Below are 14277 nucleotides of genomic sequence, written 5' to 3'. Positions count from 1 at the left end.
GGAAAAACCTGATGGGCTATTTGAGTGATTTGTGTTTCTATACATATTTTATGGGATCCTGTAAATTCTTTGTGTCCTGTGAATTATATGTGGGGTTGGCTGTTGTCCTTTGTTCTCAAAGAAGACTGAAATGACATCACTATATTGGAGTCAAGGTACAGTGTGTCCAGCTATGACTGATTAGACCAAAATGACCTCGGAATGCTTTGCCGCAAGTCAGACACAAAAAGTCCATGTGAACATTTGGAGTGGAAATGTCTTTAAATTTTCACATCACATGTTTCTTTTGAACTACTTCTATTCTGCTTCATTCGTAGAGAACAGTGCCTTCTTTGATATGGGCATACCATTCTAGGTAGTTCTTTGCCAGTATCTCCCATGTCACACAATCCATTCCAAAGTTCTTCAGAGAGACCTTGAAAGTGTCCTTTCGTTGCTTCTTCTGACCCCCATGTCAGTACCTTCCTTGCATGAATTATATGTAGGATAAATAATAACAATAGCTGCCCTGTACCTGATAAGCATTTAACACCTTGAACACCAGTGCAAGATTTGAGAATTTCGTTACATACATTTGGGAAAACCAGAGCCTTATTTTGGAGTTCCCTCTGAAATAAAATCCAGGTGGGATAAATGAGTCATAGAGAAATACTGACTTTGTCAGACCAAACTCCCAGGACCTCATATAAACTCTAGGTTCCCCACAGAGAAGGGGAAGAGGGAACCTAGACCATAAGTTGCACAAGTACTGTCTATATCTATTTGACTCAGTACTGGACATGTACCCCAGGTAAGTCAAAGACAGGGGCCCTATATATATCAAAATGCTCATATCAGTGCTTCTTTTTGGCAAATGATTAGAAACAAAGTAAGTGCTTATCAAATGGGAAATAGCAGAAAAAACAATGATGCAGTCACCTAATGGAATATTATTTTTCATTTAGAAATTATAAGTAAAAGGAATTCATAGAAATGTTTGAGGATTTTTATGAACTAATGTAGAATGGAATAAGTAGAACCAGGAAAACTATATATACAACAATTACAAGATAAATTAAAAGATCAGCTGAACTGTGAGTGAATGAAAAACCAACAAAGTTCCGAGTTAACAAATAGTGAAACATTTTCTACCTTCGTGACATTGAAGTTGGGAACTACTGGGACAGAATATTGTCTGTATTGTCAGATACTTTCACTGTATCAAAGGGTTTTGCTTAATTGTTTTTCTTTGTCACAAGAGAGTGTTTGATATGAATGGGAAGTTGCTGAAATGACTGTCATGTAAAGATAAAAACCATAAATAAGACCTATTCTTTTTTCAAAGTAAGAAGCTCAGAAATTTAATATGTATACATTCCCCTTTCAATCTTATTTATACCTTTAATTCACTCAGTAATGAAAGAGTTTGTTAAGCAAAAGTAAATTTCTACCTAGAACCTATCAAAAATATCACAAATTCTAAATTAAAAGAATCCAACCAAATTAATGAGGTTTGCTGCATCACATCAAATCACCTTCCCAAACATAATTCACACAATAGTGAGCATTATGGTGTTTATCTTATCCTTGTAAGTGTCATAAACAGGTTCTACTGATTGTTTTTCTCTTAAGGGTGGTATTCAAGGCTTCATAATTATCTGATCAGCTGTCATCGTTACTTGATAACATATCCATGGCCCCACTTACACTCATATGCAGATAGTATTGGTGTGACTTGATTTCAGCCTCTCCACAGTATTCCCTTTTTTCCTTATAGAGATTACCGGGGACTCAGAATTGCTCAATTGACATATTTCATCTTTTAAAATTTGGCATCACTGTTGCCCTTGCTAGAATCAATCCATGAAAATCACAGAATCACAGAAAGCTATGGGAGCTGGGAAGAACATCACTCCCTTAATTAACAAATGAGAAAATAAAGTTTAGGTAAGACACCTACCTAAGCTTACTTTCTAGTAGGAGGATAAAAACAACAAACTTAAAGTAATTTAGAGCTTTGTGAAGCTAGTCACATTCCAATTTAAAACACTGAGAAATAGTATCATCATTGAAAAATGAAAGCAACCTCTGTTTGTGCCAAAAGAGATATTGGGGAGGGGGAAGGGAGGAGAAGAGAGAGAAAGAAAGTTCTGAGAAAAAAAAAAGTTCTGTATGTGTTCAGGTACACACAAAAACACAAAATTAAAATATTTAACACTGTATAATAAACACAAGAGAGTTACAAAAGCAAATGTTTCAACCTAAAAGTAATAATAACAAGGGTTGATTTGACTTGTTTTTGTATTGGTGCAATAGCCAGGCTGTGTAGCTTGTATAGAGAGTGAACTAGTTCTGAAAAAAAATGTGTGGGCTGGAAAATTTATAGTAGTTATCTACAATGCTTCTGAATCTTTTAGTCACCTAACTGGGATCCAACTTTCTGCGTGGGAGTCCTACACAGTGCTAGTAGTGACATTTTACAAATGTGATATAGTCCAAATGTTAGAAAAACCAATTCTAAACCTGTGTAAGTAAAATATTCAAGTTAATGTGTGTGAAAAACAAGATTTTTCACATTAAAAAAAATTCTACCTGTTCAGATACATAAGGAACCTTAAACAATTATTGGTTTTGAACTGGAAAATACAGAGTTCTAGCAGAATTACTTTTCTCTTCTGCCTATATGTAGATACACATACACACCCATGTGTGTGCATACACATATGCACACCCAAAATCAAATGATGTTTATTCACCTTGTAAAACAAAAGTTAGTCTGTGTCTTTGTTATTAATTAAAATGGGAGGAACTATTCAGATTAACTTGGGTATTTCTGTCAGATTGATTAGTATATTTCCTGCCAGTTTAACTACTTAAAATAATAGACTTGTTTCTATTTCAAGACTAACCCACTTCTTTTAACTAATTGTCTATAAGACAACTCTGATACATCTGATAACAAAATCTACCTCATGTAGGACAAAGAGTGAATGCTTGAATTTTATATCTAAACCAGCTGTGAAGTGGATTACAGCACTAAAATTAGGCATAAAAATGCCAAGTTAGCTATAACAAAGGTGCCAAATATACAGCCTGTGGCTGCATGTGGCCCACAACATTCCTGAGTGCAGCTTGAACAAGTTTAAAATTAAATTGGGAAATATTTAACAAAATAAATAAAAATATAATACAACATAGATAATATTACATTTTAAAACTAAGTCAATATGCAGCCCACTGGGATCCTCATGCAGGGTTTAGTAGCCCCTGTTTCTATGTAGATTTGACACCAGTGAGTAACATCATGATCTCAGTTGGTAATTCTCACCTAACAAGTGAAAAATTAGCTTTGAGTTTGTGATGATGACCTGATACAGGAATTCAATTAAACTCATCATAAATTCCAAGCATTATCACCAGTCACAGGATATGCTGCCCAAGCTGAATTTTGTGGTTTATTGTTTCCTATTTTAATAAGAGAAAGTGGGAGTCAGTGTGGTAAAGTGGAAAGAACAGTTTGTTGGTGTTCAGTTGAGTTCAGTCATTTTTAGTCAAGTCCAACACTTCATGACCCCATTTGGGATTTTCTTGGCAAAGATACTGGAATGGTGTGCCACTTAACATTTCTGAGCTTTAATTTCCACAACTGTAAAATAAATCTATATAAAATATATCTGTGTAAAGGGATAGACTAGACAACCTTTAAGATCCATTCCAGCTCTAAAACCATAATCCCATAATGCTAACTGCAGCTCTAGTAGTATTGAATGATGTTGTGCAAGGCCTCTCAGCTAGTTTCCTTATCTGTCACATAAGTAGGTTGGAATACACACACACACACACACACACACACACACAGAACTATATATGTGGGCATGTATGGATGTATATGGATGTATACACATATATATATACACACACACACATCATGATAGTCTAATACATAATAATAATGACAACAATAACTAGTATCTATGTAATGCTTTAAGGTTGCAAAACACTTTATAAATATTTCATTTTATTCTCACAACAACTGTGGGAAGTAGGTGTTACTACTTTTTCAGGAAAAAGAAATTATTTTTCAGATGAGGAAACCAATGTTGATGGAGGTACAACCAGGAAATGTCTGAAGTTGGATTTGAACTCAGTTCTTCTAGATTCCAACTCCAAAGCTCCATCTACTGTACTACTTACAGAATCTCTTCAAGCTCTAAAAATCTATGGGTTTTTTGAAGGAAAAATATTCAAATTTCTCAAAAATCAGAAAACAATGGTTCAAGTTTAAAATTTATGAAAAGTGTCATTTAAGATGAGTACTGATAAATGAAATGCATATTGTTTCAAACTTATTTTCAAGATCTTACAAAGTCAGTCCTCATTTTCTTCAGTCTACCTAGCTCAGTTTCATGGAGTACCTCATAGTTTAGTTCTTCCTGGAAGACTTTAATTCTGCTTTATTTTTGAGCAGGAGGAAGGCAACAAATATTTAAGTGCTTAGTATGTGTCAGGCACTATGCTTAAAGCTTTATAAATACTACCTCATTTTATCCTCACATCAAAACTGGGAGATAGGTGCTATTGTTACTCCCATTTTCTGTATGAGGAAACTGAGACAGACAAAGATTGAATGACTTGCCCAAGGTCACATAGATGCTAATTGTCTGAGGCCTGATTTTGACTCAGGTCTTCCTTACTCCAGGCTCAGCACTAAGTCACCTTGTTGTTGTTGTTGTTGTTGTTGTTGTTGTTGTTGTTGTTGTTGTTGTTCTGTGATTTCAGTTGTGCCTGACTTTTTTTTTCTTTTCTGTTTTTTTTCCCTCATCACTAGATCTTTATGTATTTATTTATTGCACTTAATAGTATTTTATTTATTTCCAATTACATGTAATGATAGTTTTCAACATTCATTTTTGTAAGATTTTGAGATTGAAATTTTTCTCTTCTTCCCTCACCATTCCCCTCCTCAAGACAGAAAGCGATGTGATATAAGTTATACATGTGCAATCATATTAAATATATTTCTACATTAGTCTTGTTGTGAAAAAAGAATCATAACATTTCTTTTGGAACAATAACATTCCATTATATTCATATACCACAACTTGTTCATCCATTCCCCAATTGATGGGCAACCCTTCCATTTCCCAATTCTTTGATACTATAAAAAGAGCTAGTACAAATACTTTTGTACATGTGGGTCATTTTCCCTTTTTTTTTTTAATCTCATTGGGGTACAGACCTAGAAGTGGCATTGTTGTATCCAAAGGTATGCACAGTTTTATAGCCCTTTAGGCACAGTTCCAAATTCTCTCCATAATGGTTGGATCAATTCACAACTCCACCAACAATGCATTAGTGTTCCAATTTTCCTACCTCTTCTCCAACATTTATTATTTTCCTTTTCTATCATATTAGCCTATCTGATAGGTGTGAGGTTATAGCTCAGAGTTCTTTTAATTTGCATTTCTCTAAGCAATAGTGATTTAGAGCATTTTGTCATATGACTATAGATAGCTTTAATTTCTTCATCTAAAAACTTCCTGTTCATATGCTTCGATCATTTATCAATTAGGGAATGACTTATATTCTTATAAATTTAACTCAGTTCTACATATATTTGAGAAAAGAAATCTTTATCAGAAACACTGGCTACAAAAATTGTTTCCCAACTTTGTACTTTCTTTCTAATCTTTGTTACATTGACTTTGTTTGTGCAAAAACTTTTTAATTTAATGTAATCAAAATTATCCATTTTGCGTTTCATAATGTTCTCTGTATCTTGTCTGGTAATAAATTCTTCCCTTCTCCACAAATTTGACAGGCAAGTTATTCCTTGCTCTCCTAATTTGCTTATGCTATCATCTTTTATGTCTAAATCATGTACACATTTTGACCTTATGTTGGTATACAGTGTGTGATGTTTGTCTATGCCAAGATTCTGCCTTACTGTTTTCCAGTTTTCCCAGAGGTTTTTATCAAATAGTGAATTTTGATAAACCCAAAAGCTGGAGTCTTTGGGTTTATCAAACAGTAGATTACTATAGTCATCGACTACTGTGACTTGTGTACCTAACCTATTCCATCGATCCACCACTCTATTTCTTAGCCAGTACAAAATAGTTCCAATGATTGCTGCTTTATAAAATAGTTTTAGATCTGGTAAAGCTAGGCCACATTACTTTGCATTTTTTTTTCATTAATTCTCTTGATATTCTTGACATTTTATTTTTCCAAATGAATTTTATTCTTATTTTTTTTATCTCTGAAAAATAAATTTTGGTAGTTTAATTGTTATGGCACTGAATAAGTAAATTAATTTAGGTAGAATTATCATTTTAATTATATTAGCTCAACCTACCCATTAGCAATTGATATTTTTCCAATTGGTTAGAACTGACTTTATTGGTGTGAAAAGTGTTTGGTAATTGAGGTTCCTGGGTTTGTCTTGTCCTGTCTGGACTCCCAAATATTTCATATTGTCTACAGTTATTTTAAATGGAATTTCTCTTTCCATCTTTTGCTGCTGGGTTTGTTGGTAATATGTAGAAATGCTGATGATTTATGTGAGTTTATTTTATATCCTGCAATTTTGCTAAATTTTTTAATTCTTTCAGGTAGTTTTTTTTAATTGATTCTCTAGGATTATGTAAGTATATCATCATATCATTTGCAAAGAGTGATAACTTTGTTTCCTCATTGCCTATTCTAATTCCTTCAATTTCTTTTTCTTATTGCTAAAGCTAACATTTCTAGTACAATACTGAATAACAATGATGATAATGGGTATCTTTGTTTCACCCCAGATCTCATTGTGAAGGCTTCTAGCTTATCACCATTGTATATAATGCATGCTGATGGTTTTAGATAGATACTGCTTATTATTTCAAGGAAAACTCCATTTATGCCCTCTAGTGTTTTTAAAATGAATGGGTGCTGTATTTTGTCAAAAGCTTTTTCTGCATCTATTTAGATAATCATATGATTTCTGTTAGGTTTGTGGCTGATATGGTCAATTGTGCTCATAGTTTTCCTACTACTGAACCAGTCTTGTATTCCTGGTGTAAATCTCACTTGGTCATAGTGTATTATCCTCATGATAAATTGCTATAATCTCTTGGTTAATACTTTATTTAAAGTTTTGCATCAATATTCATTAAGGTGGGGCAATTAGGTGGTGCAATGGATAGAACACCGCCCCGAAGTCAGGAGTACCTGAGCTCAAATCCGGCCTCAAACCAAACACTTCACACTTACTAGCTGTGTGACCCTGGGCAAGTCACTTAACCCCAATTGCCTAAAAAAAAAAATATTCATTAGGGAAATTGTTCTATAATTTTCTTTCTCTTTGGCTCTTCCTGGTTTAGATATCATCACCATGTTTATGTCATAAAAAGAACTTGTGTCATAAAAAACTCCTCCTATTTTTTCCAAACAGTTTACATAGTATTGGAATTAATTGTTTTTTAAATGTTAGGCAGAATTCACTTTTAAATCCATCTGGCCCTGGAAATTTTTTCTTGGAAAGTTCATTGATGGCTTGTTCAATTTCTTTTTCTAAAATAGAGTTAGTTAATTATTTTACTTCCTCTTCTGTTAATATGGGCAATTCTTTTGTTGTAAATATTCACCCATTTCACTTAGATTGTAAAATTTATTGGCATACAGTTGGGTAAAATAACTCCTAATTATTTCTTTAATTTCCTCTTCATTGTTGGTGAATTCACCCTTTTCATTTTTGATACTGGTAATTTGGTTTTCTTTCTTTTAATCAAATTAAACAAAAGTTTGTCTATTTTATTGTTTTTTCCCATAAAACCAGCTTTTAATTTTATTAGCTCAATAATTTTCTTACTTTCAATTTTATTAATCTCTCCTTTGATTTTCAGAATTTCTAATTGGGGATTTTTAATTCATTCCTTTTTCTAGCTTTTTTAGCTGCATGTCCAATTTATTTTATTCATGAAAGCATTTAGAGATATAAAATTTCCCCTAAGAACTGTTTTGGCTGCATCCCATAAGTTTTGGTATGTTGTCTCATTTTTGTCATTTTCTTTGATAAAATCATTTATTGTTTCTGTGATTTGTTGTTTGACCCACTCACTCTTTAGGATGACATTATTTAGCTTTCAATTAATTATTTTGTCTGTCTTTCCATCATGCATTATTACATGCAATTTTTATTGCATCAAGATCTGAAATGGATACATTTAACATTTTTGTCTTTCTGCATTTGATTATGAGGTTTTTGTACCCTAATACATGGTCAATTTTTGTGTAGGTGCCATGTACCACTAAGAAAAAGGTATATTCCTTTCTGTATCCATTCAATTTTCTTTAGAGGTCTATCGTATCTAACTTTTCTAAAATTCTATTGATCTCCTTAATTCTTTTCTTCTTTCTTGTTTATCTAACTCTGAGAAGGGGAGTACGAGGTCCCCCACTTGCATATTTTAGTTTTCTCTTTCTTCCTGTAGCTCATTCAACTTCTCCTCTAAGAATCTGGATGCTATACTGTTTGGTGCATATATGTTTAGTATTGATAGTATTTCATTGTCTATAATTTAGTAACATGTAGTTTCCTTCCTTATATCTTTTAATTAGTTCTATTTTTGCTTTTGCTTTATCTGAAATAAAGATTGCTACCCCTACTTTGTTTTTTTTTACTTCAGTTGAAGCACAATATATATTTGCTCCAGCCTTTCACCTTTATATTGTTTGTATCTCTCTGCTTTAAATGTGTTCCTTGCAAATAACATATTGTAAGATTCTCTTTATTAATCCATTTTGCTATCCACTACCATTTTATTAGAGAGTTTATCCCATTCATATTCACAGTTACGATTACTAACTGTATTTATCTCCATCCTATTTTTTTTGCTTTATATTTTTATCTCTCTTTTCACCCTGTCGCTCTTCACCAGTGTTTTGCTTCCAACCACCACCTCCCTCAATCTGTCCTCCCTTCTATCAGCCCTCCTCTTATTTCCTCTTTCCTGTCCTAATTCTTCCCTCCCTATTATCAGCTGCCACCCTTCCCTTTTCTTTCTCCTCCTACTTTCCTATAGGGTGAGATAAATTTCTATACCCAACTCAGTGTGTATGTTATTTTCTTTTTGAGCCAAATCTAATGAGAGTAAGGTTCAAACAGTCGTCACACTCTCCCTTTTTTTCTCTACTGTAATAGGTCTTTTCTGCCTCTTCATGTGATGCCATTTACCCTATTCTGCCTCCTTTCTTTCACTTCTTAATTTTTTTATATCATCACATAAAAGTCAACTTATATGCACACACCCTGTCTATGTATACTTCTTCTAACTGCCTTAGTAGAGCTACAGTTCTCAAGAGTTACAGGTATCATCTTTCCAAGTAGGGGTGTGAGCAGCTTAATTTTATTAAATAACATGTTGTTATTGTTTTTTTCCTGTTTACCTTTTTTTGCTTCTCCTGAGTCTTGTATTAGAAGATTGAATTTTCTGTTCAGCTCTGGCCTTTTCATCAGGAAAGTTTAAACATCCCCTATTTCATTGAATATCCATCTTTTCCCTGGAAAGACTATGCTCAATTTTGCTGGGTAGCTAATTCTTGATTATAATCCTATCTCCCTTGCCTTCTAGAATATCATATTTCAAGCCCTCTGATCCTTTATTGTAGAAGCTGCTAAGTCCTATGTAACACTGACTCTGATTGATTTTTGAATTGTTTCTTTCTGGCTTATTGGAGTATTTTCTCTTTGACCTGATAATTCTGGAATTTGGCAACAATAATCCTTGATGTTTTTCATTTTGGGACCTCTTTTAGAAGGTGTTTGGTGGATTCTTCAATTACTATTTTATCCTCTGGTTCTAAGATACCAGGGCAGTTTTCCTTGATAATTTCTGGAAAGATGCTATCCAAACTCTTTTTTGATCATGGCTTAAGAATGTTTAATCAAGGTTTTACAATTTAATTTTTTTAATTTAAAAATTAAGAATTTTTGATCATGATTCAAGAATTATTGGACTACTTGAAAGCCATGATTAACAGTTCCAGGGGACAAAAGAATGCTTGTGCTCACTCACAGACCAGAGCACAGCCCAGGAGAGGAGTAAACAGTTCTCCTTAAATCATAACATTTTGCAAGAACTGAAAACTTACAGATCCCTAGAAGTATCTCTGAAAACAAATGCACAAAACCCCTAAATCTTGGGACAGTACACCCTCCACACTGGAAGCAGAGCCCTACTTTAACAAATAGTTAAAAGTCAAATAATAGGCTAGGAAAACGTTCAAACAACAGGAAAAATCTCTGACAATAAAAAGTTATTATGGTGACAAAGAAGATCAAAACACGCACTTAGAAGAAGATAGCAAAGTCAAAGCTCCCACATCCAAAGCCTCCAAAAAAATACGAATTGGTTTCAGGACATGGAAGAGCTCAAAAAGGATTTTGAAAATCAAGTAAGAGAGGTAGAGGAAAAATTGGGAAGAGAAATGAGAGCAATGCAAGAAAATAATGGGAAAAGAGTCTACAGCTTGGTGAAGGAGACACAAAAAAATACTGAACAAAATAACACCTTAAAAAACAGACTAGGCCAAATGGTAAAAGAAGCCCAGAAATCCAATGCAGTGAAGAATACCTTAAAAAGCAGAATTGGCCAAATAGAAAAGGAGGCCCAAAAGCTCAGTGAAAAAAATTGCTTAAAAATTAGAAATAAGCAAATGAAAGCTAATGACTTCATGAGAACCCAAGAAGCAATAAAACAAAACCAAAAAAAAAAAAAGGAAAAAGAAAAAATAGAAGACAATGTGAAATATCTCATTGGAACTAACCTGGGAAATACATTCAGGAGAGATAATTTAAAAATTATTGGGCTACCTGAAAGAGATCCCAAACTGAAAACTGTCAAGAATGTTATAGCCAAATTCCAGAATTCTCAGGTCAAGGAGAAAACAAGCAGCCAGAAAGAAGCAATTCAAATATCATGGAGCCCACAGTCAAGATAACACAAGCTTTAGCAGTTTCTACTCTAAAGGACTGAAGGGCTTAGAATATGATTTTCTGGAGAGCAAAGGAGCTAGGATTGCAACCAAGAAATCAGCTACCCAGAAAAATTGACTCTAATCCTTCAGGGGAAAAAAATTGACATTCAATGAGATAGAGGACTTTCAAGCATTCTTGATGAAAAGATCAGAGCTGAAAATTTGACTTTCAAATACAAGACTGAAGAGAAGCATAAACAGGTAAACAGAAAAGGGAAATCATAAGGCACTTACTAATGTTAAACTATCTACATTCCTACATGGGAAGTTGATGTTTGTAACTCATAAGACCTTTCTCATTATTTGGGGTTGTTAGAAGGAGTATATATAGACAGAGGGCATAAATGTGAGTTGACTATGAAGGGATAATATTCAAAAAATAAAATTAAGGGATGAGAGAGGAATGTACTGGAAAAAAGAGAAAGGGAGAGGTAGAATGGGGTAAAGTACTTCACATAAAAGAGGCAAGCAAAAGCTTTTACAGTGGAAGGGAACAGGGGGTGGATAAGGGGGAGTGAGTGAACCTTACTCTCATCAAAATTGGCTCAAAGAGGGAATAACATACACAGGCAATGGGGTACATAAATCTATCTTGCTCTACAGGAAAGTAGGAGGGGAAGAGGATAAAAAAGGGGAGGGGGGTGTTAGAAGGGAGGACAGATTGGGGGAGGGGTAGTCAGAAGCAAAACACTTTTGAGAAGGGACAGGGTGAAAGGAGAGAGAGAATAGAATAAACTGGGGTTGGGGAAAATGTGATGGAGGAAAATAAAGTTAGCAATAGTGTCTGTGAAAAAAATTTTGAATCAATTTTCTCTGATAAAGGTCTCATTTGTCAAACATATAGAGAACTGAGTCCAATTTATAAAAATTAGAACCATTCTTCAATTGATAAATGATCAAAAGATTTGATCAGTTTTCAGATAAAGTGATCAAAGGTATCTATAGTCATATGAAAAAATACTCTAACTCACTTTTGATTGGAGAAATGCAAATTAAAACAATTCTGAATTACTACTTCATTCCTATTAGAGTGGCTAATAGGAAAGAAAAGGTAAATGACAAATGTTGCAAGGGATGTGGGAAAAATGAGACCTTAATGCACTGTTGGTGGAGTTGCAAACTGATTCAACCCTTCTGTAGAGGACTTTTGAAATTCTTTTTGAGTTCTTCCAGGAGGACTTTTTTGGCTTGAAACCAATTTATAGTCCCCTTTGAGGCTTCACATGTTGGCATTTTGATTTTCTTGTCCTCTTCTGAATTTGTGCTTTGATCTTCTCTGTCACCATAGTAGTTTTTTTTTTGTTTGTTTATTTTCTTTTGTTTTGTTTTTTAAATAATCAGGGCTCTTTTTGTTTGTTTTTTGCTTATTTTTTTTTAAGTTGAGCTCTTCTCCTGGGCACAGAAGGCACTGTCTCAAGTTTCTTGCAATGAGGGTCAGGGGTCTGGTCACTGAATTTCTGTGCCAGGGTCTCAGATGCTTGCAGCTTGCCACTTGTGCTGGGGTGGTCCATCCTAGTTGCACCTGCTATGCTTGGGTTGTGGGGCTGGCAATTTGCCTTCTGCATTGGAGCTGGAGGCCTCACAGTAGGCCTGCTGCACCCCTAATGTGCTGAGCCAGGACTGAGGGGCCTCAGGTGGTAATCCGTGCTGTGGCTAAGAGCCTCCCATGGGTTTGCCTGGTCACCATCTTCCCTTTTACCCAAGTGAGATGGACCTTTCCTGAAGTCTTTCTAAGTTATCTTAAGCTGGCAGATTGTTTCATTCTATCTTGTTGTGTGTTCTGTCACTCCAGAATTCATTTTGAGGTTAAATTGAATGTTGTTTCTGAGGGAAACTGGGGAAAGCTCAGGCAACTTCCTAGCTTCTTTCCACCATCTTCCCAACTTTTTTTTACTTGACAAAGATATTGAAGTGGTTTTCCATTTCCTTCTCCAGTTCATTTTACAGATGAGAAACTGGAGCAAACATGGTTTTCAGGGTCACATAGCTAGAAAGTGTCAGAGGCTGGATTTGAACTCAGGAAGATAAGTCTACCTGAGTCCAGGCCCAGCACTCTATCCACCGCATCCCTAGCTGCCAACTGAGTCCTCTAGTTGTCTGAAAAGCATTCCAGAAAGTCTCACCCAGATCCATCTGCCTAAATGTGATTTGGTGCAAAGAATATTGGAATTAGAAGCAGGTAGCTTGGGTTTGAATTCTAGCTCCAATATTAGTGAGCTGTGTGACCCTCAGATGTATCTCAGTTTCCTCATCTATAAAATCCACTTACTAGGACCTGTAGCATGATCTATTATTCAGGGCTGTTGTGAAGAAAACAGTTTTTAATAGATAAGGGACCATGTCAATGCAAGTTATAATTATTATGTCTTTTCTGAAAACATTCTCTTTTTTCTTTTTATCTCTTTCTCTCTTTCCCATTATTTTCTCTTTCCCATTCTTTCTCTCTAACTTTTACCAGGACCAATAAGTGTTCCTCTACTCTTTGTTGCTGTCCTTGCTCATTTGGCCACTAGGAATGGATGGTCATAAATTCTCAGCTGTTCCACAAAAGATTCTTGTTAGGACCTTCAGGGAAGCAAGCAGCCAAATTAGACTCTTACTTGGTTCCAGTAGGTGGTGAATCCAGGTATAAGAATTAGTGGGGAGAGATAAAAGCAAGAAGTTAAACTATTCCATACACCATTTTTCCTACAACTCCAGTCTGTCTCAAAGGTTTATTATTTTTTTTTGAACTTTTGGTATACTATGACATTAAATTTTTTTTTTCTTTTAGGCAACACTCTTCTTAGCAAACAACTTCTCAGAGATTCCAGAAGCATCTGAACAATGATACAAAAGGAGATAAAACTCTCAGTTGTGTGTGTTCCATCACTACTGTGTTTCATCAGCTAGTTTTGAAATAAAAACATTCTTATGAAAATATATATGAAATTTCCTTACATTCCATTTCCACCTATTCCTTCCCCATTATAAAAAAGCTTTTCTTTTCTTCTGGGGGGAAAAATGCCACTGTCTGTTACTCATGTGTCTTCATAATTATTTCTTCTCTCCTGCCAGAAAGCCCTACCTTGAAGCTAAGTCACTGCCAGCTTGGAAAGTAGCAATACCAGAAACTGGCAGAGATATGTTATTGTCATTTCTATGTTTCATTTTCCCAGAAGCTAAGAAAAAACTTTCTTCACATACAACTAACACTAGCTCAGCTGCTGCGATTCGCTCATGGGCATGATTCAAGGGGTAAAAAATATATAAAATAACACACGTTGTACCAGTTCCCTT

This window comes from Vombatus ursinus, unplaced genomic scaffold, assembly GCF_900497805.2.
Source record: "Vombatus ursinus unplaced genomic scaffold, bare-nosed wombat genome assembly UNPS02014832.1, whole genome shotgun sequence".
Lineage (NCBI taxonomy): Eukaryota > Metazoa > Chordata > Mammalia > Diprotodontia > Vombatidae > Vombatus > Vombatus ursinus.
Note: the sequence above shows the minus strand (reverse complement) of the source record.